This window comes from Somniosus microcephalus, chromosome 1 (genome assembly GCF_052327205.1).
Source record: "Somniosus microcephalus isolate GS21.2 chromosome 1, FLI_Smic_1.0, whole genome shotgun sequence".
Lineage (NCBI taxonomy): Eukaryota > Metazoa > Chordata > Chondrichthyes > Squaliformes > Somniosidae > Somniosus > Somniosus microcephalus.
This window is the reverse complement of record NC_140987.1, coordinates 44856599-44882512: the sequence shown is the minus strand read 5'-3', so window position 1 is coordinate 44882512 and position 25914 is coordinate 44856599. Positions and strand designations below refer to the sequence as shown.

At 42.8% G+C, this 25914-nt stretch overlaps 1 long non-coding RNA gene across 2 annotated transcripts in view; it reads left to right on the top strand.

The window, feature by feature from the left end:
- The window catches only part of LOC147124043 (uncharacterized), a 37516-nt gene extending 13542 nt beyond the window's left edge, over positions 1-23974 (top strand). For both annotated transcript variants that reach the window (XR_015075745.1, XR_015075742.1), the window contains exon 3: positions 21217-23974. This is a non-coding gene — a long non-coding RNA (uncharacterized LOC147124043). The remainder of the gene's footprint in view (positions 1-21216) is intronic.
- The last annotated feature ends 1940 nt before the right edge of the window (positions 23975-25914 follow it).

Sequence of the window (25914 nt, the reverse complement as noted above, 5' to 3'; positions counted from 1 at the left end):
GATGGCAGATTTGTGGGGGAGAGGGACAGTACCGATCACCACAACTCCACCCTTGTGTCTTCTTCATTTCACATACCCAAGAAATGCAGCCTTCCCCACCAGTGGGTGACCAACAAGAGGGGGAGGAGAGTGAAGAACAAGATGATGATGATTGATTTGATACTCCCAGCCGCCAGCTCCTCAAGTTCAACCTGCAAGGCCATTTGCAGTGTCCCCCACTGAAAATCAGCAGCCTTCCACCAGCCATGCTGCAGCCACTGGGGTAGCACTGCATGACATCAGTAGGGTAGGCAAAGGCACACACAAGACAATCACCAAGAGAATATATACGGGTGATGAGTTAATTTCTTGATGTCACATTGGATGGGTAAGATGTATGTAGGTGGATTGGAAAGTTTGCTTTATGGTGGCTTTTATTTCAGCATCGTGGCCAAAAGACATTATGATGGTCAGTAACAGATGGAAGGTAAGGTCTGGGACTAATGTTGAAAGGGGAATTAGGGTTGTGATCATTGGGACCGCAGATAGATGATTGCATCTCAGATATCCCGGCCACAAAGGGGCTGTCTGGGATGCATCCTTTTGTCTGATTCCTCCTCTGCGGCTTCCTCCTCTTTGGCGTCTTCCTCTTCCCTCTGCAAGCGGATGCTGTAAAATGTGAAATTACAACATAAAATGCTGGAAATAGTCAGCTGGTCCGCAGCATCTCGACCTGAGATGTGAACTCTGTTGTTCTCTCCACGGATGTTGCATGACCTGCTGTGTATTTGCAGCATGTTGTCTTCTCAAAGGCCTTCATTTACCATCCGAACCCTTGCAAGTGTCCAGCAGCACTCCCTACACACTTACAAAATTTTTCACATCTATTGCAGCAAGCCACCACTTCAATAAAATGAAAAAAACCTAGTCCAAAACCTTACATCCAAACTTACCTGAACGATGTGTGTGTCCCTTTACGAGGTGCAGCCATCGCCACTGTCAGCCTGCTTGCACACTAGGTTAACCTGGTGTGTTTAAGACCCAGCGCTGAAGTCGAAGTTTGCACTGGTGATGTTAAGTCGGCACTGCACGCCGATTTACGTCACATCGCCGCCATTTTGTTCAGAATGGCGCTGCCAGTTACCGTCAGCGCAAAGGTAAGGACGAAAACGGCTTCCGCTGCGGGACTCACCAGCAGCTGGCAAAAGAGCGTTTGTTCGAGATGTTCATGTTACTAACACATCACTTAAGTATAACTGAGGTGCACATCAGTGCTGGTTTAAAACATATCTGAAAGTAGCGTAGATTAGTGAAAGCACCTGTTGCTGTTGTGTAATCGTCTGTTTTAATATCAAAGGGCTGGCTATTACTTTCTAACCTTTGAATGATTTGAAATATTACCTTTCCAGTCATAGAAACATAGAATAGTACAGCACAGAAGGAGGTCATTCGGCCCATTGAGTCCCTTTCGAAGACCAATCTTGTTAGTCCCACTTCCCTGCTCTTTCCCTATATCCTTGCAATTTTTTCTCCTTCAAGTATTTATCCAATTCCCTTTTGAAGGCTACTGTTGAATCTGTATCCACCACCCTATCAGGCAGTGCATTCCAAATCCTAACTGCTCATTGTGTAAAAAGGTTTTTCCTCATGTTGCCTCTGGCTATGAGAAACATACTTCAATCCAAGGGCATTGAACAGCTAGAAATAGGGAATGGATGGGGAAACCGGGCAGGGTATATTACAGAGGACTCAGATGGTCGATTGATATCGGCCATGTTATGCTTCCTCTGAAGTTGCAAGTCCCACACATTGACTTCAAGGGAAAAGAAAAATTGGACAGGGTGCATAAAGGACGGCTGGTCAAATATCCCCCGGTCTACACCCGCTTAAGTTGAACATTTTGCCGAATAAGATTTTACATTCAATAAAGAGTGTTCTGAGAAATATTGATCCAAAGAAATATTTGCCAGTGTAGAATGAATCACAGCATTTCTAATCGACATTGCATTGAATGCAAATGGTATGTGCATGAAAGCATTTTTTAAAATTTTAAATGGGATTTGATATCGCATGTTACACTTTACTAGATAAGAAGTGCGGTTCAAGAAACCAAACTTTAATTAATGCAACTTGACATTCAATCAACTGTAGCAAGTAGACGTCCATCTGCAGTAAAGTCAGTCCCTCTAGTTATACTCCTCTGCACAGTTGCTCCAGAACAGGTCAATGTTGGGAGCTCTGGGAGCACATCAGGATGGATGTTAAATAAAGAGGACACCAGCGGAATCTATGGAGTGTGAACTCCGGAGAGTTCAGCAATTGACTCGGTAATTAGAAACACATGGGCTTTGCAACGTGGTACCTCCCCAGAAAGTTCCAAGGCTTGGTCTCGGAGTGTTGCAGTGAGCTGCTGCTGATTACTGCCTTGCTCAGATGCCTCACATTGATCTGTGGGTTTTGAACTCCTTGATGCAGGGGGCAGCCCACTGCAAATATTGACAGGCTGTGCTGATCTCTGAAATGCAGCATCACCTACCCAAAGGAAAACTGGTCTCATTGCAGGAAGCATTTCACTACACAGCAACACAAATAATGTGTTGGTAAGTAAACAAGTGTAGAAAAAGACAAAATCCGATGCAAGACAAATGGAAATCTTACGATATCATGGACAACCAAAAATGCTCACAGTGATCACCCGGTGTTAGTGTGAAAGCCTTCGGAATATATCGCTCGCCTTGGATCTACAACTGATTGCGACTATCAGCTTTCTCACTGTGAAATGTGGAAATATTTAAATTTTCCACAGGATTTCAACTGATTTGCTTTTAGCTTCATTGGGCTCCACTGTATGGGATGTGGGCATCACTGGCAAGGCCAGCATTTATTGCCCATCCCTAATTGCCCTCAAGAAGGTGGTGGTGAGCCACCTTCTTGAACCGCTGCAGTCCTTGTGGTGAAGGTGCTCCCACAGTGCTGTTAGGGAGGGAGTTCCAGGATTTTGACCCAGCGACAATGAAGGAACAGCGATATATACTTCCAAGTCAGGATGGTGTGTAACTTGGAGAGGAACTTGCGTCTGCTGCCCTTCTCCTTCTAGGTGGTAGAGGTCATGGGTTTGGGAGGTGCTGTCGAAGAAGCCTTGGCGAGTTGCTATATTAATTTTACGTTAACTTTTTAAAAATAAGACGTATTCTGCCATGTGTATATATTCCACGGATAAGGCTGATAGTTCCCCCAATCCCCTACAATACATTTCATACGGTCGAAAAGAACAATTTTGTACATATGTGAGACATTTCTGATCAATCTGTGGGGTATGCGTTTTGCCTGTTTTTCGGCGCAATGCATACCAAGTTCTGGGCATGACGTCCTGCGCCCAATCGGTGCCCAATCTGCGCCAGTTCCATGGCCACTGCCATAGTGGTCCTTGTTGTTTTTGGGCGTCCCTGGCGGCTGCCTGAAAGCAATGTTTGCATCAAGTTAAATATGCACAGAAGGGGCCCTGCGCCTGTTTCAGGACCGTTCTGCAAAATTCGTGAGAAATTAGGCGGCGCATGTGCCGCGCGTGCTAGGACTAGTTTCTCTAGTTCTACAATGACGTAATCAGTGGTCCTTAAAGGGATTGCTGGAGGCTGCCAAAGAAATGGTGAGAATATAGTTTTGTTAATACCTCCCCTTCTGTGCACATCTGCTCTTCCTGGCTCCGTAGCACTACTGCAGGCTGCTGCAGACCCCGCTCACCCCCTCCCCTGTGTTTTGCTCTGTCCCCTCTCCAAGGACTTACCCGAGGGCTACTGCCGGCGAGGCAACAGGCCCAACATCAGATGAGCCGTCTCTAGAGACGCGATAGGTGCCAACAGCTTGCCTCTAATATTAAACGTAAGCCCGGGGACCACTTTCAAGTGAGCCCCGGGCCTCTAACTTCTGGAGTGTGCTTGCAGTGTGCTGCCTATTTTGGGCTGGAAAATGGGCCCAAATGTGTTTCCACCCCTGTATTCTGTGTCAGCTTGGCTGAGAATCAGAAGGTTGTGGCTTCAAGATCCCATTCGAAGACATAAACTCATAATTTAAGCTAACACTCCAGTGCAGTACTAAGGGATAGTTGGAGGTGCTGACCTTATGATAGATGGCAAGTTAAACTGAGTTTGTCTATGAAGAAGATTATTAAGGGTCTCACGGCACTGCTCCCACCTTTAAAGACAGATTAACTGGTCATTCATCTCATTATTTGGAGGATTATGCGATGCCTTAAATGTTGGGTGGTTTATTTTTCCATGTGCAAAGGACAATGGGAGAACTTTTGTAACATAGAGGTTCCTTGAGTTACTGCTAGGTCAAGCCCATAGAGGATGTCAAAGGAGGTTTATCCCTATGTCACTGGAGGGTTCTTGTCGAGATTCCTTCCTCAAACCATGAAGAATGTCCACTTGCGTGAGGGACCAGAGAATGACCAACACCTGTTAAACCTAACCCCTCCAGCAGAGGACATGTAAAACTAGAAGATGAGCATGTCTGAGGGTGGTTGGAATCTGGAACTCACTGCCTGAAAGGGTGGCAGAGGCAGGAACCCTCACAACATTCAAGAAGCATTTAGATGAGCACTTGAAACGCCATAGCATACAAGGCTATGGACCAAGTGCTGGAAAATGTGATTAGAATAGACAGGGCTTGATGGCTGGCGTGGACACGATGGGCCGAAGGGGCTCTTTCTGTGCTGTATGACTCTTTTCCATGGATGTCATCACAGTTGGGCCTGATTCTATCCCTGAATGACCACCACATTGGCTTTAGGAAGGGAGCCAGGGATGATTTCCTCCTCTGACTTAATTTAGGGGTTCATCCAAATTGTCGTATACCAGCTGTCACAAGAGCTGAAGTCAGATAACCTGAAACCAGCTAAATGGTCACTGCACCTTTCTGGACCCTGTGACTCAGTAACTTAGTAGAGTGCGTAAATGTACCATGCAACATCAGAGGAGCTCCTGCTTACTCTATTTTTAAAAGAATAATTGCTTTGGCAAATAGAAAGAGAAAAAAGAGCTTGCATTTATATATCGCCTTTCCAAAGCACTTTACAGCCAATGAAGTACATTGAATTGTAATCACTGTTGTAATGTAGGGAAATGCAGCAGCCAATTTGTGCACAGCAAGGTCCCACAAACAGCAATGTGATAATTCTCTTGCGCATCCACGATTTTAATCGCTCCACCATTGGCGGCTGTTCCTTCAGCTGCCGAGGCCACAAGCTCTGGAATTCCCTCCCTAAACTTCCCGCCTTTCTACCTCTCTTTCCTCCTTAAAACGTACCTAACTGCCCTAATATCTCCTTATGTGGTTTGGTGTCAGATTTTGTTTGATAATTCTCCTGTGAAGCACCTTGGGACGTTTTACTACTTTAAGGCACTATATAAATACAAGTTGTTGTTGTATAATCTCTTTTTAGGTGTTGGTTAATGGATAAATATTGGCCAGAACACCAGGGAGATCTCCGCTGCTGTTCTTTCAAATAGTGCCATGGGATCTCTTACATTCACCTGAGAGGGTAGACGGGTCCTTGGTTTAAAGAAAGTCTTGTATTTATATAGCCTATTCATGACCTCAGGACGTTCCAAAGTGCTTTACAGCCAATGAAGTACTTTTTGAAGTGTAGTCACTGTTGTAATGTAGGAAACACGGCAGCCAATTTGTGCACAGCAAGCTCCCACAAACAGCAATGTGATGATGACCAGATAATGTTTTTTTTTAGTGATGTTGATTGAGGGATAAATATTGGCCAGGACACCGGGGATAACTCCCCTGCTCTTCTTCAATATAGTGCCATGGGATCTTTTATACGTCCACCTGAGAGAACAGACGGGGCCTCGGTTTAACGTCTCATCCAAAAGACGGCACCTCCGACAGTGCAGCTCTCCCTCAGCACTGCACTGGGAGTGTCAGCCTAGGTTTATGTGCTCAAGTCTCTGGAGTGGGACTTGAACCCACAACCTTCTGACTCAGAGGCGAGCGCGCTACCCACTGAGCCAAGGCTTATTTCAACTCAGCTTTTGTTGAGAGATGTTAAATAAACGTAAAATTCACATCAAGATGAAAGGGTAATCATGCCATCGCCATGATAACACACCACTTACAATGACTGTAATTATCTGATTTGTTCAACAGTGAAAAGATAGGCAATGATTTGACCTAAATATTACTCTGTATTTATTAGTCTGATTTAGACGCCTAATTAAGGAATTGCATCCAAGTAGAATGGTAAAAGATAGACCTTTTATAGCCCACTGCGCTAGAGTAGCGAATAGGAAATAATACCAAATTAATCATCTTTCCTTTCAGTTTTGCAAATGGGTTGAACATATTCCTTTGCTTTTATCTTTCTCTTACAACTTTATACATCCTTGAGGTTATAGCAATTTAGCATCCATTTCACTAAATGGCAACTTTTTCTCTCTAGTGTATTTTAATGAGCGCTCTTAATGCCGAGCCACTGAATTTCAGGCTTCAAAAATGAAACAGGTCCAAGCAGTGCAATGGTACATTTTAATTAGATTACTCATTTTTTCTCTCTGTTTAATTCTTACCTTCTGGTTTGAGTACGCTGCTCACTCATTATTACCATGGTACTTTTTGTTCATGCTGTGAATTGTAGGTAAATCGTATCAGAGACCCTGCCTAAATCCAGTCTCGGTTGCATCGTCCTATTTTAAAGAAAACATAAGTAAAGGCAGAGGTAGATCTGAGGGGCGGGGGTGGGAGGTGAGGGGTCAGAGGTCACGCACAGGAATCCTCTCACCATTTTGGGTTTGAATCCCATTAAGTCTAAATGGTGATGCTCACTCTATAATTGTTTCCTGAAGGTAGAGCTCCCTCCTTTAAATTCTTTTGAAATCTTGTGTCATAGTGTAAAGAAGTTTAATGCAATTGTATGAAATATTTTTGCCCACTAATTTAGAAGAGGCGGTAAAAAATTAGCAGGTTGATGCCTTCACTGGAACAAAGGACAATGCGATTTGAGTTGCTCTGGTAATTTAGTATCTATCTAACAGTTTTCTTTGCTCATAACTTGATGAGGTAGATTTTACAATGTTATTGCTCTGCGAGACGAGATCATAGACCAGGAAGTCCGCATGCCAGATTTGTGGCCCAAATAATAACCTCAATAGTTGGACAATCCCGTGGGCTGCGACCCAGATGCCAGAAATTTATTCTTCAAAAGACAGTACCTCTGAAAATGCAACACTCCCCAATGTTAGTCCAGGTTATATGCTCAAATCCTGGAGTGGTTGTTGAATGCACAATATTCCGACACAAGAGGCAAGAGTGCTGACACAAAATGGTGTGGCTATCTTGAACGATATCTATGGAATTGACTGAAAAGGTATTGACGTTTGTCTGGGTTACTTTAAACGGCAAACAACATTGATTCTGCTAATCTGGGAATTACATTTGCAGTATTTAGTTTTGAAACCATACAGATACAATATTCATGATAGTATTGTTCTCTGCTTCAAAAAGACCAGTAGGCATGACATACTTGTGAGAAATAATGGGCCATGATTCTACAATAGGTATTATTTTCTTGCAGTTGGAGTCAACTTGACAACTTTAAAGCCTTTTACTTGAATTGGAACCTCATAATATTTGGAGGGATGTGAATTTATGGAAATATAAATTATGGAGCTGGAAATTGGAACAAGTAGACAAACAAATGTAAGAAATAAATAATCTAGAGCTATACTAGGGCAATAAAAGGAGTGCTGCAATTGGCCTCTGTGCTGATGTATTATGGAGAGGAAAAGCAGCCAACGTTCCTGCTTCAGGCTTTTTGAACTGGACAGTTCAGATTTTGAGCAGTCCAGACAAAAAAATGTTAAAATATAAACCAAACATTGAGGACCCAATTTGAAAAGAGTCCGGGGATGTGGAGGTCTGGCTGATCTTAAATTGAAGTTCTCAGAGTCCTGCCCATCACCTGGCCAGATTCACTTCTTGCCGGCGGGCGGGAGCGGGTACTGGTGGCAGGGGACTGCATCCGGGGACTTGTGGGAACTCTCCCTGGCAGTCAGTGGAAGCAGAGTATGGAGGCGATCAGGGTCTGAGGGGTGGTTTCCATGGCGATTGGGGGGGGGTTTGGGGGGAGGCCGAGGCTGGAGAGGCCTAGGGACTCTTTGCAAGGCCTGGGAGTGCAGGGGGTGGGAGTGGGTGGTGATGGTAGTGGGGGAAAGCACTCCTGAGAAGAGTAACTTTTAAAGAGTTACCAAGGCCACTTCTGGCCAGTTGGTGCCTTAAGCCATGGTCCTGCTGCCGGCTGCAGATCGTGCTGGACTCCCCTGATTTCAAGTTAATATTACATTGCGACGCTGATTAGGTCATCAGGCTGCGACTTTTGAATGTTAAGTTGGACACTGCCTGCCTTTAACGGGAGCCTCATCAATGCCATGAATCGACATCACAAAAAAATACGGAGGCCGAGAATGCAGTGGATTGGAGCCGGGAGCTAGAATTTTCCAAAGTTTAATGCCTCCCACGCATCATTCTCCCCGGGCGAGGGCGCGTTAAAATACCAGTTCAAAAATCTGATTTTTTTAAATGATAGAAGTCATTTTCTTCCCAATTACTATTGTGTCTTATGATGTGGAAGAGTCAGCTATTAGGTGTTGAGAAATGTTCCTTATCAGCAAAGAAAATATCAAAGTGCTTCTCTGCCCCTAGTGGGGAGTCATGCTTACAGCAGGGTAGGTCAGGGAATCAGGGTTGCAATGTTGCTGTCCTAACTCTGACCATCGCTCCTTCAGAGTGTGGCTTACCCGCTGGGAGCACAGAATTGCTGCCAAGATCTCAAGGGCAGCATTTCATGATTGCTCTGCTGCACCTCTACCCTGTCCAGTTTTTGAATTTGGCAAATAATGGGAAGCCTATTCCGACACCTGGTTACGATCCAATTTCTGCTGGGAAACATGCATGTAAGGATGTCACGTGAGGTACAGGGTCAAGTTGGTGGTAATGGCCCAACATTGTCGAAATGCCTGTCGACATTCATTGTGCAAGTTCACACCTGAAGAATGGCCCATTTGGTTAAGTGCTGGAGGGCAGTTGATCTTTATATAAAAAGGATGCGACTGCTGCCAACGACATAAAGTAGTTGCACGTGCGCAGTTCCAATGGTTTTTGGTTGTTCTTGCTGGACTTCACAGTCAGCAGCCATTTTGATATATTAACGTGGTTTGTTAGTGAAATAAATCATCTTTGTAATTATTAGAAGTAAAGATACTTGCGGTTTCCAGTCATTTCTAACGCATTTCTGGTCAGCGATGTGGTGATTTGATAGTGGGGTCCGGCTCAACTCCGGGTTCCTCACGTGTAGCTGGTGTGCTTGAGAAGCGAAAGCCCCTGGTGTTTGTCAACAATCAGCATCCAGCGGGCTGAGAGGGGGTCTCGTTGAAACTTATAAAATTCTAACAGGACTAGACAGACTAGATGCAGGAAGGATGTTCCCGATGGCGGGGGAGTCCAGAACCAGGGGTCACAGTCTAAGGATACGGGGTAAGCCATTTAGGACTGAGATGAGGAGGAATTTCTTCACCCAGAGAGTGGTGAACCTGTGGAATTCTCTGCCACACAGGGCAGTTGAGGCCAATTCATTAAATATATTCAAGAAGGAGTTGGATATATTTCTTAAGGCTAAAGGGATCAAGGGATATGGGGAGAAAGCAGGGACAGGGTACTGAGTTTGGATGATCAACCATGATCTCATTGAATGGCGGAGCGGGCTCGAGGGGCCGAATGGCCTACTCCTGCTCCTATCTTCTATGTTTCTATGCTTCAAATGTAAGTAATAATAAGCATAGCCGATGATGGTTTAATGTTAAAAATGACCAACAATAGGAAGGGGGGTGGTGGGGAAAGAGATCGCTGCTGCCAAACTGAGCCGAGAGTGACAAAGGGTCACAGACCTGAACAGTTAACTCGGTTTCTCTCTCCACGGATGCTGCCTGGCCTGCTGAGTGTTTCCAGCATTATTTGAGAAAGTTAACAGTTATGCGCTGTCGAACTGAGCCGAAAAGAAAATTAAAATTAAAATTTGAATTGGTGTTTCTATCGGCTTATGCTGAATTGGTGTTTTTATCGGATTAATGAAAGTTATGAAAGTTGACATTTATGTGCAGAATGCTTCTGCGCAGCTTCTGGTAGCTTCCAGATCATTGGAAGCAGTCACTCCGTTATAAAATAGCACCTTCAGGATTGAGGAGAGTCGGGGGCGGGACGGAGGGGGAAAAGTGAAATATCGAAAGAGGAAAAGATAACGAAGCCTGAGTCACGAGATCCTTAAATGTAAAATATATCCTTGCAAATCACTTTTATTAATCCGAGGGAAAATAAATGAGAGACTTGGCTATTAAGGGAAAACAGGGCTTTGTTAGATTTTTTCAAACACTAAAATCCAAGCAGGCAATGCACTGGAGTTTTTCAGTCAAGAATAAATTATTCCTGTGCTTTAATAATTACACTGCAACTTCACAGATTCCTGTAGTTATTCATTGCATTGGAGAGTCGGATGGAGATAAAATGGTACATTCTACACGTAGTTTAATGAGGTTATTTTAGTGCACCTTTCATAAGTCAAGAAAGCATGAAAAATGAAAGCATGTCCAGGAACAGTAGAAATAAAACAAGCAGTATATTCAGAAATGCATAAAAAGCCCATTGGGGGTTTCTGTATGAAGTGTGAAGACATCAAATTTCTTCTGCACTGATTCAAACATTAATCTTTTATTTAAAGTGGCCGTGTAGTTGGAAATTTCTGGCTGGCAAACTAGGATTGTATCACTACAAAAATCACTGCACTGTGATGGTGCTGGTCAAACAGCACCCAGTAAAACAACTTACATTTATAAAGTGCCTTTCATCAAAAAAAAAACATCCCAAGGTGTGTTACAGATAGACTGAGCAAAAAGTAAGGGAGAAGGTAGGTAGTTGACCAAAAGTGCAGTCAGAGAGGTACATTTTGAGGTAGCTCTTGAAGCTGGGGAAGAGAGATAGCAAGATGAAGAGATTCAGGCTGAGAAATGCAGTCTGTAGTGGTACGGCAGCTGATGCTTCAGCTGCTAGTAGTCCAGTGAGGAAAGCGCACGGAGTGGATCATAGTCAGAAGAATATAGGGTGCATGTTGGGAATTGGGCTGGAGAAGATCACAAAGCTAGCTACGGTTTTGTTAGGTAAGGGTATCTAGGAACATAGGAACATGAGTAGGCCATTCAGCCCCTCGAGCCTGTTCTGTCATTCAATGAGATCATGGCTGATCTGTGATCTAACTCCATATCCCTTTGGCCCATATCCCTTAATACCTTTGTTTACCAAAAAAACTACCATTCTCAGATTTAAAATTAACAACTGATCTAGCATCAGTTGCCGTTTGCGGAAGAGAGTTCCAGACTCCTACCACCCTTTGTGTGTAGAAGTGTTTCCCAATTTCACTCCGGAAACGTCTGGCTCCATTTCTTAGACTATGCCCCCTAGTCCTAGAATCCCCAACCGGCGGAAATAGTTTCTCTCTATCGATCCTATCTGTTTCCCTTAATACCTTCGATCAGATTGTAAGACAGGATCGCAGTCTGTAATGAGTTAATACTGTCTTGACCAAAATTACCAGCATGCCTTGAGAAGCTGAGAGCAGTGTTCATGGGTAAACCTCTTTAAATTTGCTGATCTGAAACATTCTGAGAATAACTTTGTTATTTTCCAATGACTAATAAGACCAGATAATGATATCAGGCTGAGTGGGGGCCACAGTGCTGCATTCAAGACACCTGTGTCTGGAAATCAGGAAACAAAATGTTAATTAACGAACCTTTGCACAATGTATAAAGTGACCTAATGGTTGCTGATCATATCTGCAAACATGCAACCCTCTCAGACATTGTTTAAGTGACCTCGAGGTCCGATAAGGGGATGAAGACATTAATAGCTGACAATAGCCAGTGGACTCAGGCTACGTACACAATGGAAGAATGCCAACTCAACCGACTCCTACCACATACCGGAGAAAGGAGGGAACGTCCTCTTTGCAGCACCCAGGGTGATGGAGATTTACTGAAAAGAACTCAGACTGTATAAAAGACGGTGGGCAGGATTTTCATTGGGCCGTGGAGGCGGGATTGGAGGCATGTGAGGGGTTAAAATCCCAAAATCGGGGGGCACGAACCCATCCCGCCTCCATGCCAGTTTCAAAGGAGGCGGGTACCTGACCCGCACTAGGACCTGCCTCCGAGGCGGGAAGGGGATTAGTGCCAATTAACTGCCTGTTAACAGGTAGTTAGCAGGCAGTTTTTATCCTAATCCCTATTTTCATTGTTGAAATGTGGGATTCCCGATGGCTCCAAACCACGCCAAGTTAGCGAGGCGGGCCGTAGGGATGAAGAGCTTGGAGGGGTCGAGATGTCCGGTGTTCAGGTGAGTGATGGGTGCATGAGTGCACAGGTAAGTGTGTTTGGTGTGTGTTTAAAGAAGTTGTACTTACCTTTACAGCCTTCCTTCCCTCAGGTCTCGGGAGTCCCTCATCTCACCGGCACAGAAAGCAGAATGGCCGCGATCTGTCAAAAGTTCCAGCATTCAGCTTTCTGTTCTGGGGAGATTCTCAATCATCCTGACAGGAAGGAATTAACCTGGAGTACAGATTGTTAGTGTTTGACAGCTTCAAACAGCTGACAAACGCTGATATTTCATCTGTCAAAAGGTCTTGACAGATTAAATATCAATCTATGACGTCACCTGTTGCCGTGTGGCCCTTAATTGGCCTGCTGAGCCCGCTGGTCAAGTCAAAATCACATGGGTTGGCTAGAACTCGATGGAGGTGGGACTACAACCCCAAAAGTTGTAGACCCGACTCCTCAATGAAAATCCAGCCCGGTGACTGTGAAATATCAGCACTGCAGTCGGAAGAGGTGGCATGGCCATTCATCTCGCCTACAAGGACCTACAATCAGCGACAAACTGATCATTCGCGGGTGGTTGTATGTATACTCTCTTGTGACATTGTTGGTGTCTTCCTCAAGCTGTAGTTTTGAATCTGCTTATAGTAAAGTAACTCTTTAAGCGGAGCTCGTGTGTTGTCACTCTCGAAAAATCTCAGTTTTGAATCTTAAAATGGCATGGTCCGGTAGTGACGTCTTACAAGATCACCCCTTAACCTTCTAAATTCCAGGGGATACAACCTTAATTTGTGTAATCTCTCCTCATAACTTAACCCTTGGAGTCTGGGTATCATTCTAGTAAACCTACGCTGCACTCCCTCCAAGGCCAATATGTCCTTCCCAAGGTGTGGTGCCCAGAACTGCTCACAGTGCTCCAGGTGTGGTCTAACCAGGGTTTTGTACAGCTGCAGCATAACTTCTACCCCCTTGTATTCTAGTCCTCTAGATATAAAGGCCAGCATTCCATTAGCCTTTTTGATTATTTTCTGTACCTGTTCATGACATTTTAATGATCTATGTACCTGGACCCCCCAAGTCTCTTTGGACATCCACTGTTTTTAGCTTTTCACCATTTCGAAAGTACCCTGCTCTAGGCTTTTTAGGTCCAAAGTGGAGGACCTCACATTTGTTTACATTGACATCCATTTGCCACAGTTTTATCCATTTGCCACAGTTTTGCCCATTCACTTAATCTATCGATATCCCTTTGTAATTTTAAGCTTTCATCTACACTGCCTACAATGCCACAATACAGTGTCATCTGCAAATTTGGATATATAACCTTCTACGCCATCATCGAAGTCATTAATAAATATTGTGAATAGTTGAGGCCCCAACACAGATCCCTGTGGGACACCACCAGTCACATTCTGCCAATTTGAGTACCTGCCCATTGTCCCTACTGCCTGTCTCCTGCTGCTCAGCCAATTTCCTAACCAGGTCAATACTTTTCCTTCAATTCCATGGGCTTCTACCTTAGATAACAGTCTCTTATGTGGGACTTTATCAAATGTCTTCTGGAAGTCCATATAATTAACATTCATAGACATTCCCCTGTCCACTACTTTAGTCACCTCCTCAAAAAATTCTATCAGGTTTGTCAGGCATGACCTACCTTTCACAAATCCATGCTGGCTCTCTCTGATCAACTGAAAATTTGCAAGGTTTTCAGCCACCCGATCCTTAATTGTAGACTCTAGTAATTTCCCGACAACAGATGTTAGGCTAACTGGTCTATAATTCCCTGATTTCCCTCTCTCGCCATTCTTAAATAATAGAGTGACAGGCGCAATTTTCCAATCGAAAGGAATGGTTCCTGAATCCCAAGAACTTTGGAAGATTATAGTTAAAGCATCTGCAATGTCCTCACCTACTTCCTTTAAAACCCTGGGATGGAAACCATCTGGTCCTGGGGACTTGTCACTCTTTCGTGCCATTATTAGCTTCATACTGTTATTTTAGTTACGTTAATTTTATTGAGTCACTGTCCCTGATTCAATATTAGTTTCCTTAGGACTTCCAGCATGCTATTCTCTTCCTCTACTGTAAATACTGATGCAAAGTAATTATTCAATATGTCCGCCATGTCCTTATTATCATCTTAGGATACAGAGCTCAGGCAATTAAATGGAGTTGAGGTTCAAATCAACCATGATCTAATTGAATGGCGGAGCATGCTCGAGGGGCTGGATGGCCTACTCCTGATCCTAAGCTAGAGTGAGGTCATGGAGTGATTTGAAGATGAGGATTTTTGAAACTGATGCAGTGAGGGATAGGGAGCCCGTGGGTATCGGCAAGGTCAGGGATGATAAGCATGTAGGTCGCTATTTAGGATTTTAAAAAATAGTATAACAAATAGTAACCAGAGATGTTGAGCTCATTGTGATTCATACAGTGAATGTAGTTCATTCTGTTCTAACCCCTCCCCCAAAGAGGAAAGAACATGCATTTATATAGTGCCTTTCCTGTCCTCAGCATGTCCCAACGTGCTTTGCAACCAGTGAATTAACGTTGCTTTATAGGCCAACATGGCAGGCAATTTGTACACTGTCTCACAAAATAACAAATCAATCACCAGTTAATCAGTTTTTAGTGATATTGGTTGAAGGATAAATGTTGGACAGGATATGAGGACGTGCTCTTCTTCAAATCGTTATTTGAGCTATCTACATACACCTGAGGGGACAAACAGGGGCCTTAATTTAAAATTGCAACCAAAAGACAGCGGGCTGGATTTTACCAGCCCTGAGGAGGTGGGTCTGCAGGCTGGGCTACTGGGAAAATCAAAAGAAATGGGAGTGGGAAGAGGAGTATAGCCACTTAACTGCCTGTTAACAGGCAGTTAAGAGACTTTTTCCCATTTTGAGACTTCGACCTTCCCAACGTCGGGGAACCCCACCAGGATAAGTGAGGAATGCTATGGGTCTATTGTTATGTTTGTGTATAGATGACAGCTGCAGAAGTGGTGTGAAAAATGCAATGGGACACTGGTGAGTATCAGAGGTAAGGAAATGTTGGGGAAGTCATTTTTAATGTGTTTAAAATTTTCTTTAGGTGTCAAGCTTTGAAGTGTTTGTGTGGCCTCACCTCATTGGGAGAAGTGACAGATCGCTTCCTTACCCTCACCTACAGCTGCAATCTGTTTTATCCTAAGGAGAGAGTCATTGGAGAGCCTGGGTGCAAGAGCTCACGTTTGTACAGTGATTGTCAGTGTTTGACAGCACCTCAATGCTGTCAAACACTGACAGATCATCTGTCAAAAATAAAAGGTTCATGTCACTTTAAGAAAGCCGGCAGATGAAGCGTCATCAACTGACGTCATCCGACACTGGCTTTCCCTTAATTGGCAGGCTTAACAAGGCCAATCGGGGGAAAATAGTGTCTGTGCGTCGGACATCGCTGGGGGCAGGACTAGAACCCGGAAGGCAGCAGTCCCACCCCAAACTCGTCTCGGCAGGTAAAATCCAGCCCAGCATCTTCGACAGTGCAGTATTCCTTCAATGCTGCACTGAACTGTCAGCCTAGATTATTTGCTCACATCCTGGATGGAAGTTGAACCCACAACCTTCTGACACAGACAAGAGTCTTAGCACTGAGCCAAGGCTGACAAAGTAGAGCTATTGCAGTTTCTGTTGCCTCTCTATTCTCCCCATTTTATTTGGCAGCCGTTCTGTTTCTTCTATTCCCTTCAGGTCCTTCCCTTCGCATCCCATATCCCTGCACGTGCTGTGCTCCACAGTGTTCCTTATGGTCTCAAGAGTGCTTCAGATTGATTCTGGGAACAGCTTAATGATCTAAATATTTGTGTCCTGGGTTAGTTGTTGCTAATTGTTTGACTCTCTTCCCGTTGGAATCTGCAAGTTATTTATTGCTAACGATTGTCCTTTTCGCAGTCTATATTTATGACAGTTTCATTGCTGCAAAAATGTTAGAAACAGTTAAAAATTGGAACTTGAAAATCCAACTTTGGAAATTATCAAAACAAAAAGATCACCATAGAAGTCCCAGTGAACTTGTTCTATCCCACCATTGTCACCAGTATTACTAATCGGTGTAATATGATAATTTTGGGGACTTCACGTAAGCTCAAAACTCCTGAGCATACAACCACAAACATGATACTTCACCATAATAACCATTCAATCGGAAGAGGAACAACATTGGTTTAAATTTGGTCTCTTCAGTGTCTTTTCAATATTTTAAAAAGTACAGAGTCGGCATTTTCACACTGATTAATAGCTTTGCTTGCTGCTTCAAAGAGTATTTTTACAAAACTAATCTCACTGGCCCCTTTCAGTCCGTAAGAATTATGGAACTTCAAAAGCCGCCTTCGAGAACAGTCATAAGATCCGTCAATAAATCTTTACCAGCGGCTTTATCTCTCCGAGTTTATTGATTAGGTTATGGCACGTGCACAATGTGCATGCTCCACTGTCGTGGCTTCTTCTGTGCATTAAGGAGTGCATTCTGCAAAACAAAAATATACCCAAGTCTTTCTGACGGGGACTGTGAACAAAATTAGTTTGAGAAATTAAGAGGTTTCTGCCTCATGTCAGGAAAGTCAATCTAATGTTTTACAATGGTTCCTTCAGACACCGTACTGAACATTCAGTAGACCGAACCAGTAAAAAGCTGGTATCAGCAAAAGTGACCCTGAAGCTATCGGTTGTAAAAAAAAAAATCCAACTGGTTCACTAACGTCCTTTAGGGAAGGAAATTTGCGATCCTTACCCGGTCAGGCCTATATATGGCTCCAGTCCCACACCAATGTGACTGACACTTAATTGCCCTCCGACAAGCCACTTAGTGATATCAAACCGCTCAGGGCAATGAGGGATGGGTAATAAATGCTGCCCTTGCCTGCGACACCCACATGAATTAATGAAGAAACATTATTATTGTAATTAAAATACGCAAGGTAATTGTTGGAAAAGCAGTTCTCCAAGGTCGCCAACCTATTATTTTGACGTGCTTTCCAATGAACAAGAGGGCACAAGTTATGGCCCTTTGAAGGGCTACCAACAGGAGCTAAAACAGCCAGAAATCTGTTTTATAATTAATAGCATTAACAGCAACAAAATGCACCAGAAGAAGTGACTCCAGAGCCAGAATAATTCAGACGTTGTGACCCACATAAACAGGTTGCACTGCCTGTTTAATCTAATTTACCTACCATTACCTTACCACTCTCTCATAACCAGCTCACAGCTATCCTTACAACACTTCCACAGGGTAGCAGTAGCCATGTTTTTAAAAAAAATCTCCTGGTTTGCGAAGCCGCCACGCAGTATTAACAGAATGGATTCATTACTGATGAGGAGGTTATTCAATGGTAGGCAGAATTTTAGACTGACTTGCAGTTCTTTTCACCCAAGCAGTTAAATTATTCTTTTGCAGACCACATTATACTAACTTGATTTTAACCCTCTAACCCCTAAGACGTGGAATTCCCTGTCTAAACTTCTTCATCTCTCCATCCCACTCTCCTCCTTTAATACACTCCTTAAAACTTTAGTCTTTGACCAAGCTTTAGTCAGCTGTCCCAATATCTCATTTTTTTGGCTTGGTATCAATATTTGTCTTATTACGGTCCTGTGGAGCACCTTGGGATATAGTCTTACATTAAAGGTGCTATATAAATGTAAGTTGTTGTTGCTGTTAATTTTGTTAAAGCACTATCGGGTCCTGCTCTCCTCTGCCAAAACTGTTCACTATTCCAGGATCTTCCTGGAATTGAAAGATAACCCCTGACTTTTCTCTACTACAAACCCATATCCTAACTTGCACCAAGTCCCGTTCACCCATCAACCTTATGCTCGCTGGCCTACATTGGCTCCTAAACCTGTCCGCCTCACTATCTCTCTTTCCTCCTTTAAGACGCTCCTTAAAACCTACTTCTTTGACCAAGCTTTTGGTCACCTGCCCTAATTTATCCTTATGTGGATCAGTGTCAAATTTTTTTGCCTTAAAATACTCCTGTACAGCGCCTTGGGATGTATTACTACGTTAAAGGCGCTATATAAATACAAGTTGTTGTTGTTTCCAGACCCTCCATGGCCTTGCCCCTCCCTATCTCTGGAATCTCTTCCAGCCCTAGAACCCACCGAGATCTCTGCGTTCCACCAATTCTGGCCTCTTGCACATCCCCGATTTTCATCGCTCCACCATTGGTGGCCGTGCTTTCAGTTGCCAATGCCCTAAGCTCTGGAATTCCCTCCCTAAACCTCTCTGTATCTCTACCTCTCTTTCCTCCTTTAAGTCACTCCTTAAAACCTACCTCTTTGACCAAGCTTTTTGGTCATCTGCCCTAATATCTGCTTATGTGGCTCGGTGTCAAATATTGTTTGAGAACGCTCCTGTGAAGCAACTTGGGATGTTTTACTACATTAAAGGCACTATTTAAATACAAGTTGTTTAAGATTAGCCTGAACTGCAGGTAAGGCTTTCTTAGACACTGATTCTTTAAGCCAATATGCAATAACAGTGGAGTAACATTTGAGTTATTTCAGACCAAGTTCAAATTAAGCTTCAGAAATAGGAAATCCATTTTTTAAGAATCAAAATAGCTGTGACTAAAAAAAAAGGTTTGCAATATTGTGGATGGACACTTAATGGCTTGATAGGAATTTCTTTGTCTGCTATTTTAGCAGAGGATGTAACCCATTTAAACTAAACAGTTTGATGTCTGTGTTAAAATAACCTCATATGGATATGCTAAGTGGTTATTCAATAATAATTTATTTATCATAGTGGAAACCACTTTAAAAGACTATGGAATAGTTTCACCTGCACTGAAGAGTGTGGATAAGGACCACCAGTATTTTGGAAACCACACTGGTATATCACCTCGCGGACATGTTGTGCTGTTCTCTTTAAGGTGACTAAAGATCGGTTGCTTGTGTCTATTAGCATTACGAGAATGGAACAACTAAATCTTGGCTCCGCTGCCATGGATCAATAGAGGCGTGTCCTGCTATACTACAGGGATTTCGACTGCAATAATAACCATTCTACTGTACAACCAGGGACAAAAACATAATGAGTGGGGGATTATTTTCTTTTATTTATTATTGTTCCCAATTTTATTCTGCTCCTCCCCAAGTGGCCATTCTGCAAGTGAGAACTAAACCGTGATTGTTGACTGGGACCCAAAGAACCCAATCCAAGATCACAGAAGCACACATTCCAGCCAAGGGTCACTGAATAGAGATCAGGAGTGGGAGCCTGGGTGGTTTTCCACTCCTCTAGCCTAACTGAACACACACTAGGAATTCAACAAGGAATCTTCTCTCCGCACAGCTTAGGGTCACCAAAGGAACCAGTCATTATTTTTCAGGGATTAGATATGTATTTTTCCATTCTTTTCTTGAGTCAAACCAGCCCCAATTATATTACCAAGAATTTTCTGTTTCACAATAGATTAATAACTACTAAATTCAACATTATTTTCCTCGCCTAAGCTCTCCTTGGCTTTGCCCCACCCTATATCTGCAATCTCCTCCAATCCTGTATCCCTCCCTGAATACTCTGTTCCACTGATTCTGGTCTTCTGTACATCTTACCCTACCGTTGCCCCACAATAGGTGTCAGCCTTCAGCTAGCTTGGCACTACCCTCCATGACTCAATCTATAAACCTCTCCTATAAACTCTTTCAAGATCCATCTCTCTGACCAAACTTTCAGTCACCCCTCCTAATCGCTTTCTTTCTGGCTCAGCATTCATTTTACTTTGGACTATTTGGGAAGCACCTTAGGACATTTGTATTTGATGATAAAGGCTCTATATAAATGCAAGCTGTTGTTTATCAGGTAAATTGCCCTTTGAATGTTTATAACAATACCTACTATGTCTCTAATCACGGACAGGAATCAATTTTGCCAGAACCGTAAGGAACCTTTTACCAGAATTATGAAAAGATAAATGATTGAATACAGAGAGAATTTTTTCTCCCCTCTTGACCTTTAAATAACATTGTGATATTAGCACTAGAATGCCTAATGTGGTTGTATGAAATTCCTTTGCCTGCTATTTTAGTGGCGGCGTTAACCTGTTTTAAATTAAATGGATTTTTGCTTCTGTCAAAAAAAAGACAAAGGAATTTCATATGACTGTGTTAAATGTTCATAGTCTGTTATTACACAGTGCAATTTAAAGAGCTATATATATTTTTAAAAGCTATAAAGCCTAAACTGTCAAAATTGTCCAATGGTAGCTGATAAAATTACAAAATAATTTGAACCAGTTTAGGTGGGTTGGTATTTAGAATGCAGTGTAAAGTTTAACCCTAATTATAAAGCGTCCTTGTCAATTTAGCTAGGGTCACTGTATCTTCACAATCCTATCATTCCCTCACCCTCTTAACTGGAACAACTGCGTTTTTAATTTCTAATAATCTGAATATCAACCATAAGATGACAAGGTTTCAATATGTAATGCCGTTTCCTGACAAGTGTTGTGAAGGGTTATTAAAATTTCGAAGTGAAGTGACACACTGGCATCACAGTGCGCAAATAATGTTGTAGGACTGAGCCATACAGCCCAGGAGAGTCCCACATCAAGTGCCGAGTGTACTCTGGGTTCGCCAAACTCAGCCAGGTCGTTAAGAAATCTGCTACAACTGGCTCCAACATCCCGAGGTAGTGAGGGGAATTGGGCACTCCAGATCTTGTCTGATAGTGTGCATGTGTGCATGTCCATTGAGAATAGGATCTGGCTCACCTGTGAAGCCCCCTATGGTAAATACAGCCTGTCTTTGCCTTTAACTCACAGATGAAAGATGCCCACTTCAGTGAAGTACAGGAGAGCTGCCGCCAGCCATGTTACCCAGCACAAATCACTGTCTTCAGAAGAGGAGGAGAGACAAATGAAACTACTCACAAAGTCGGCATTTACAGCAGCAAGATAGCTGAAAGTCGGAATACTTTCAATAACAAGGGAAACACTTAAAATGAAAAGGTCGGAAATTACGATTTCACATTCATAAGTTGTCTTCAGATATAATAGGATTGAAATAAGGCTGTGCAATATCAGCAACAAATGCATTAACATGAAGTATGAAATTCTCCTGTCTGCCATTTTAATGAAGAGTTTAACCCAGTGCATTAAAATAGCAGAGGAATTTCATACCAACACACCGATATATTTGTTACTAATATCACACAGCGTGATTTCAGCCCCATGTGTCAGAAGTGAAAGAAAAACAAAGCGCACTCTGTGCTTTTAACCTTCTCAACCTCTCCCCGTTTTACTCATCATTTGGGGCTTTTTCCAGCACGAACCCTAAAGTCACCAGGGTTACCCAAACTTTCAGTATTGCTGGACAGTTACCAAAAATATAGGGAGGCGATTGCATCAGAGCTTCTCCCACTGCACCGCCGGAACCCCAAGAAACTGGTGGGAACCCCAAGGAAATTCAGCCCCATAATGTCTTGATGTCGACTGCAGGACTACAAACAGTTGGCAGTGGCTTTTTGAGCAGTGATTCAATTGCTCATTTCCAATAGCATCATGAACTGCAGGAGTGAGCTAGGAGTGGTTTATGGACATTAGTAGAACCCTAATATAGATGGATTTTAAATAAAAAACAATGTTCAATTTCAACATGCTTTTCCCCTCCACTGTTACCCAGTTGTGTTCGGAGTCTGGCAGAGATGGCATGATGCAAGTGACAGGATCACAAAGATTACGGTGACATGGCAGCTGAAGATAGATGGCATCACAGGATTGGTACCATAACAATAATATTGCTAATTCTTCTGCAGGGATTAAATTATATACTGTAAGATATTCACTTTTCTGTATGTTTGGTTGACAGAGATTAGGTTGGAGACTCCTAGACACCAAAGTAAATGAGGATGCACTGCTGTGATAAACAATGCAAATAGCCTTAAATGGTTGTTGAAGACAGGTGACATATTTGACCAATTTGGTTGTAATAGTGGCAGCTAACACAGTGGCAATTTTACACCTCTTTCTTTAATGGCTGTGATTTTTCAGTTCTGATGTTTGAATCAGCAGATGATGTGAGAGGGATTTCTTACAATACCCAGTAAAACCCTGTCTTAGAGAATATGTGGGATCTACCTGTCAGCAAAAGTCACTGTAACACGGCACCACTGACATTACTACCCACAAGAACAAAGTCAAACTGTACAAACCACCTAAGTATATCTCTGTAACTTCTGACTGATTTCTTGGATAGCTTTTGTCTCTTGTTTTTGACATATATTAAAGTTTGGTCTTTAAAATGTGGAAAACGGATAGGGAGAGGATTTGGGAGAGCAAGATATTTTCCAATACTATCACCCAAGTGATAAACTTTTACACAAAAGCTTTTCCAGTGAAACAATATGCTTAATGTTTTAATCCCTCCTATATATCCTGTTAATAAGAGTAGATTAATGTACAATTTGTAGACTTAATGTACAACGTGTAGACTTAATGTACAACCTATGCCATTATTTTCATAACTTCAACAATTAGGCCGTGTGAAATGAAAAACAGAACTAGATCTATCTATCTATGTATCGATCTACATTGTTATCTATCTATATCTGTATCTATCTATATCTATCTCTCTGTGTGTCTATGTATGTATCGATAAATATATTCCCTCATATATTACTGTTCGGTTTTTCATTTCACAATGCCTACTGTATTGAAGTTATCAAAATGATTTGGCACAGGTTGAATGCAAGTTCTACATTAAGTATACCCCGATCTAAGGGAGACTTATTTTGATCCAAATGAATTCAAATAGATTCTAGATTGTACCTCGTTAGGTATGCTGTATGAATAGCTGATACTAAAATTGTTACATTCTTTAACTCTGGTAGACACAGAGCTGCAGTAATAGGTCAGAAAAGGCAGAAGCCTCATTCAGTGCAATGACCAAAAGATCATTATCAAAAGGCCTTCATTGCTGTGTCCTGTTATCTTTAACGTTTCCTCCTCAACACACAGACACAAGGCAGAAATTATGTAACGGCATTAACAGGGGTGACATTTAAAAACAATCTATTATGATGTTTGATTTTTAAATAGGTTGTTCCTGACTCTCAGCCATTCCCTGACATTTAAGAACATTACTGTGTAAATACTGCAAATGAGTCAAACCAGCGTCAAGCTTGCAGCTACTTGCCTGTGTGCCAGACTCTGGGTCAGTTACAGGTAGAAACTGATCCTCGCTGATTGAAGACACATCAGTGACAGCAACTTTCTGCCTTTAGCCCCATTTAAAATCACAATCGCCCCATAGCTTTCAGCGGTAAAGTTAAAAGTGCCTTCTTCCAGTTCATCAAAATCGATTAGTTATAGCTTATGAATAGTCAGTAATGTGGCAGTCGCAAGATTTAGTAAGTGCTTGAATTGGTCTTCACCACGTCGGAGGCAATTACCAGAATCGTTTACCCGACTGACATCTCCTACCTTTTGTTCAGGAGGATCACAGATATATTACAGTACGTCTGAATTGAGATGTGCTTTTTCGCCTTCCTCTGTAAATACTCGAGTCCTTCTGCGAGGCACCCTGGTGATGTTCCAAAATGATTGATTACACATAACAAGCACAACACCGCACAGGCATCGACTCCTGGACGGCCAGTGCAGTGATTTCTATGTATCTTAATATCAACGACAAGCTATTGCTCAGATTCGAGTGACGCCTGCCCGACCGTATCCAGGTGAAAAATCAAAAAGAGCCGCTAATTCTAATCGAAACACCTGGTGCTGGGGAAGTACTGACAACTGGAAGGTAGACAGCGATGACATTGAAGAATTAAAAGTGTCAAATCGCATATATACATTCATTAAAGAGCACACACAACCCCGGCATACAGAATACATCAGAATAGGGAACCTCGGTTGTCTCATTTTTTTTAACAAACTTTTACTCTAGTCTTTCCTTATTCCATCTTTCACCAAGTTCTTGTCAAAACGTCTTCTGGTCTCTAACCTACATAGCAGGCAGTAACATTTCTTCTTTTACACACATTTATTATGAGCATAGTAACTGTCCCTGTTAGCTGGGACATTTCTCTGTCTGTCTCTGTATCGGAGGCTCAATTACCTTCCCCGCGGGTCTTCACTCTGCAGATCTTGTCAGAAGAGTTCACTGGGTTGAGGGTGATTTTTGTCCTTCTGTTCAGCGATGGTCAAGAAGTGCGTTACTTTAAAGTTCATTCACTTTAAAAAAAACAACAGGGAAGCACTTGGCTGGTTGTAACTTGGAGCGGCAGAGTTCTGTGCTGCAGCCTTCACTTAGCTACCACTGCACTTTGTCTATTTTTTTTTAAAATGAAAAGTCTTCTAATTCCCCCCCCCCCATCAGCTGCTGGCAGGGACCACGGCGGCAACCTCGCCTCTTTCTGCCAATGCTCCGGCGAGATAAGGCTTTGCCGAGACTCACACAAGAGCCCCGACACGGCAAAAAAAAGTGTGAGTCGGACCCTCCCGGTGAGGGGAAGTGAGATGTGATGTGAATGCAGTCCACAGTCCACCAATGCTGAATAAGTGCACCACACTGCTCAGCGGATCCTCAGGGTAATGGCATCCACCCTCTGCTGCACATATTAATAGGATTGGAGGAAGAAGAAGGGGGGGGGGGAATCCTCTGCCACTCTGTGGACACTGTCCAAAACATAAGACAGCTTAAAAAAAAACCTACAAACCTCGGGGGGGGGGGTTTAAATAGCCTATTTTGCCAGCTTGGAGAACGGATGGTGATAAATATGCTTTATTTCTTTTTTTAAGAAAGGGGGCAAGCATTCGCCCCTTGGCCACATATTCCATTTATCTTTTGCCTTCAGAAAAGTTTGAGAGTCGAGCAAATTCATTTTTTTCTCCAGAACTTATCAGCTGGGCCTTTCATGGGAAAAAAGCACGGTTCGGAAAGCTTTGAATTGTGTTATCAAACGAGGGAAGAAATCAGGCCAGAACACCGGGAGGATTCCAACACTTTCATGTCGGTATACAGCAGCACCAATATTATCCTGTAACCCTTTAATGGACTTCCCCGATGCCCTGTGCAAAGCTCTGGGATATTAATCACTTTTCAAATGGATTGTGTCAGATGAAATCACAGGTATAAAAATGGCCCGTGCTTTTGGTCTCTGTCTCTCTCTCCCTCCTCTTTCAATTATTCGACAGTAATAATAAAGGAAACTCATTACCAGAGGAATCAGAGTCAGTTCACACCTGCCCTCACACTAGCAGTGGGAATACTGAAAGATAAAAAGCGCATCTCTGCCTTTGATTTTCGATTAAACTGTAGCTTCATAAACTATAATTTTGTGTTGCATGATTAGGAACCCGGTAATGCTGACCTTGCTTGTGGTGCATTAATGCACTCAGGAATATAAAACACAGTCCAAAGAAGATGCTAAATATACATCAGCTGAATTCAATGGGATTGGCCAAACAGTTCAACTTGTTGGTGACTAATTAACCCCTTAATTACACTGGGTATTC